This window comes from Giraffa tippelskirchi, chromosome 4 (genome assembly GCF_054371585.1).
Source record: "Giraffa tippelskirchi isolate mGirTip1 chromosome 4, T2T-mGirTip1v1.2.pri, whole genome shotgun sequence".
Lineage (NCBI taxonomy): Eukaryota > Metazoa > Chordata > Mammalia > Artiodactyla > Giraffidae > Giraffa > Giraffa tippelskirchi.
The window spans coordinates 36,989,077-36,993,300 of record NC_137278.1 but is presented as its reverse complement, the minus strand read 5'-3'; the positions used below and the strand labels follow the sequence as shown (position 1 = coordinate 36,993,300).

Sequence of the window (4,224 nt, the reverse complement as noted above, 5' to 3'; positions counted from 1 at the left end):
CAGCCAGGAGTCTCTCTGGGGCCTTGAGGCAGAGTGGGAGCCCCCAGGCAGGCCATGGGCCCAGAGCAGACTGATTCTTTCATAGAGAGGACAGAACAAAACCAAGACATACCCTCAGATATGAAACACGTCCCTTCTGGAACTTGACGCTGGGTCTTTGCCCAGAGGTGATTTTATATCATTATTTGTTGAATCTTCTCCAGAATTACTTGAACGAATGAATGAGTGACACTGACACTGTCAGGCTCCTTCCAAAACCTATACATCTCTGGGTTAAGGAAACTTCTTATCAGACCTCTTTCCTTTTATCCAGAGACGCCACCTCACCCCACCAGGGCACAACCATGGCAGACAGACCCCCTTCTCCCTCCAGGTCTGGAGCATCCCGGAGAGGAAGATGGCGTGAGGCCTCCTTTCCTCATGGACACCGGCTGCCTCTTCCCCACGCTTCATGCCCACTCTGCTCTGCCTCTGTCCTTGTGCCCCATGTAAAGCACACACAGCGAGCCCTCACCCAGATCAGCCTATGTGAAATCATCTGAGGACAGAAAGTGCTAGAATACCAAATACACAAACACACACACTGAAGAAGCACAAACTGGACAAAAATATAAGAATTAGATTTCACCGAATTTTTTAAAAGTACGGGATTTCCCAGTGTCTCAAAAGAAAATTACAACCCCTCCCCCTAGACAAGCATATGTAAGTAAACAACATAAAAACACTGGCAACAAGCCCACTGTGGGTGGGAAATCACCAGTAAGGGGAACTCTCCTCCCCGTGAGAGTTCTGTAATTGTTCCACAGGTGCCTTTCCTGCATCTCCAACCAGAGTGTAAGTTGCATAAGATGCTGTCGAAAGAGCAACGGGGCCAAAAGGCAGGAACCTAAGTGGCTGCGTGACCTTGGCTGAGCCCCTTAGTGTCTCTGGGTATCCTCTTTCCACCTGTAAAATAAAGGCTGGCCTTTAGAACTTCTGTTGTACTCACAGCACCTGGCTCAGTACCACCTTGGAAGGGCTTTTAATAAATACAAATGGAAAGAAATGGCCCAACATGATTTATGAGTCAATATAACGCCAAATCTGAATTAAGATTTGGGTGAAGGTACCATTTCCCAACAAATTCTTCAGGAAAGTTGGATAGAATGCATCTTTGGAGGATCATAAGAGATCTTCTCTTTTTTGACAATCGATTTTTCAGCCCCTGAGGTGAAGGGGAGAAAGGTTGAAATTAGTAGGAGTAACTCTGTGGGGGCAGTGGAGGGTTTCACGTGACAGAGTCACTAAGCGAGGTCTTGCTGTGTCACTGCACCACTGCAGGCTGGCTTGCACCTGTCTCTAGGCGGTGAGCCCCAGATATGGGTCACTGCCCTTGGTGGGTGCACGATGATAATGCATGTGTCTGCCCACTGACTGGATGCAAGTCCAGAAGTCACCCCCACTCTGGCCTAAGGAGGAAGCAGGGGAGGTACCCTGGACCCCATTTGCAGAAACACAGGAGAAAGGAGGAGAGCCCTCTACAGGACGGGTGTGCAGGCAGGTCCTGGGCCTTCTGTCCAGGCAGAGACCCCAGAACTCTGAAAGATGCTTGCTGTCACCCTCAGAGAACCCTCTTCCCCAAGAGTCCTGACTCTCCTCCCAATACTTTCTCCCTATCTGTTCAGGACGCAGGGGGACATGAGAACCTGGGAGTCACCTCGGGAGGATTGTCCCAGATTGGTTCTCGGGAGGGTCACACATGCCTCCCAGGATATTTGCCCTCAGGTTCCCTCTGCCCCGGAGGGGACACAACCCAGTCGGCTGGAATCCTCAGCACAGAATCTAGAATTCTTAGCCTAGAATCCTCAGAGTCAGCCAGTACCGCCCCTCAGTCACCATTCAGCTGTGGGAAAGCTACCTGGCCTCTGTCTCCTCTCTTATAACATGAAAGATAGGACCAACCCAACACACATTAATGAGAATTAAATGAGATAGTGTACCGAGAACACTGGCCAACCCAGAGCTAGAGCATATTTACCAAGAAGATTATACAGAGCTGCACACCCCTCACAGATTAGACCAACAGCAGGCCTCAGGAAGTCTGTCAGCCACGCTGCTAAAGGACTCCTAGTCAGGTCATGCGACAGGGACTGGGACAGGCCAGGAACATCACAAAAAAGGAAAACCTGCCCCCTCCCAGGACTGGCAGACTCTAGGACGGTGAGTGTCCACGGCTGCTGTAGAGGTTATGAAACCACCCGCTCATTGCACAGCCAAGAAACATTCTCAGAGACTATGGGTGACATGCCAGAGGCCACGCTACAAGTTTGTGACTGCATTTGGACAAGAAAACAGATCTTCCAGTGTCTTCTCAGCATGGCCAAATTACCTTCTCGGACATTAACTTGTTTTTAAATGGTTGTGTTCTTCCTCTCTATTGCCATTCCAGGAAGGTCTTGGATCTGTCTTCTTTGAGCTTCAGGACCAGACACCTGATCCTGGGCACAGAAGCCTGACTCATGACCTGGAGGCAGAGGCAGAGCCTCACAGGGCACCGGGGCCCAAGCGAGTGGACAGCCCACAGGAGGCCGCTTCCTCCGGCACCACAAGCCTCCTGGATTTCAAGGTGATCCTCACTGGGAAGGGCCCTGGAATGATCACAGTGGAATTTCCTCCCCGTCAGACCTGATGGGAGCTCAGGGGTGGAAATGAGTTGATCTTGGGAGGGTAGTGGGTTGAGATTCACACTGTCTACACAAGGCACTGCTCAGGTCCCCTTCACTACCTGGTTCTCTCTGACCACATCACCCATTTGTACAGCGCTTGACCAAGTGCCTTCACAACTGTCCATTCAGTCGCTGAGATTCTGCCCATTAACCAGAGGGAAAAAACTGGAGCTCGGTAAATGGACTGCACTCGCTGAAGGTCACATAAATAGTAAGAGAAGCAGGACAAAATCCAATTCCCCTGACCCCAAGACAGAGCTCTTGACAACACGTCACTGCCTGCCCTGTCCTGCTCTTTGCATACAGCTGGTCTCCTGGCCACTGGTTGAGCCCAATCTTGGAGAGCACACCTCATGTCACCTGGTTCCACAACCCGGGCCAGGCCTCTGTGGGAGAAACAGGCCTGTAGCGGGGGGCCTGGGGGGCACACCCTGCCCGGGGACCCCTGCCTTGGTGACTTGGCAGGACGCAATGATGACTTTCTAGAAACTCACCGGACACTGGTACGATGTCAGCTTGGGTGGAAGCTAAAGGCCTCGACATGGACAAAAACCCCTACAGGTGATTGAAACCCAGAAACGAAAAGTACAACTGGCCACCAAATATGAACAAATCTTTAAACCCACTAACAATTAAGAAATGCATCTTAGGGAAATTCCCTGGCAGTCCAGCAGTTAGGATTCTCCACTTTCATTACCAAGGGCCTGGGTTCAGTCCCTGGTCAGGGAACTAAGAGCCCACAAGCCGTGTGGCATGGTCAGAAAAAAGCCTGTTAAAGTCACATTCCTGTTTTTGCTCTTATTTCTATTAGATTGGCAAAGTCTTTTTCCTTCTATACTAGCCATGAGAATAAAAATTGATACAACTTTTCTACATACACATACATACACACACACACACCCCCAAAGCCTTAAAAGTATTCATTTCCTAGATACAATAGGAATTTGAATTTGAATTTTCCACGGAATGGAAAAAGAACATTAGTAAGCTATAATATACCTATGGCTGACTCATATTGCTGTTTGACAGAAAACAATAAAATTCTGTAAAGCAATTATCCTTCAATTTACAAATAAATGAATTTTTAAAAAAAGAACATTAGTAAGAAAACTGGTGAAAGCCAAATAAAGTCTGGAGTTTAGTTAATAGTAGCATACCAATGTTAACTCATTAGTTTCAACAAATATACTCTGGCTGGTAAGATACTAACATGGAGGAAGCTGGGTGAAGGGAATATGAGAACTTGCTGTATTATCTTTGCAGATTTTCTGCAAATCTAAAATTATTTCAAAGTGAAAGCTTTTTTTTTAAATGCTCACATTCTTTTACCCAGAATTTCACTTCTAAGATTTTATCTCAAAACTTATCAGAGATGTGGATGGACATTTACGTACCAGGATATTGCACCAATTGTGATAATCACAGAAATGTGGAAAAGAATATGTCCAAGAACAGCACGTTGAGTAAATAAGTTATGGTGCATCCAACTATGACAGAATGTGGTCAGAAAGAATCACAC

General features: G+C 47.6%; 1 long non-coding RNA gene across 1 annotated transcript; it reads left to right on the top strand.

The window, feature by feature from the left end:
- The first annotated feature begins 1,846 nt into the window (after window positions 1–1,846).
- On the top strand, window positions 1,847–3,834 carry LOC145546758 (uncharacterized). Its single transcript, XR_014083239.1, has 3 exons — window positions 1,847–2,199; window positions 2,429–2,605; window positions 2,800–3,834. It is a non-coding gene; the product is annotated as an uncharacterized LOC145546758 (long non-coding RNA).
- Window positions 3,835–4,224: the final 390 nt, after the last annotated feature.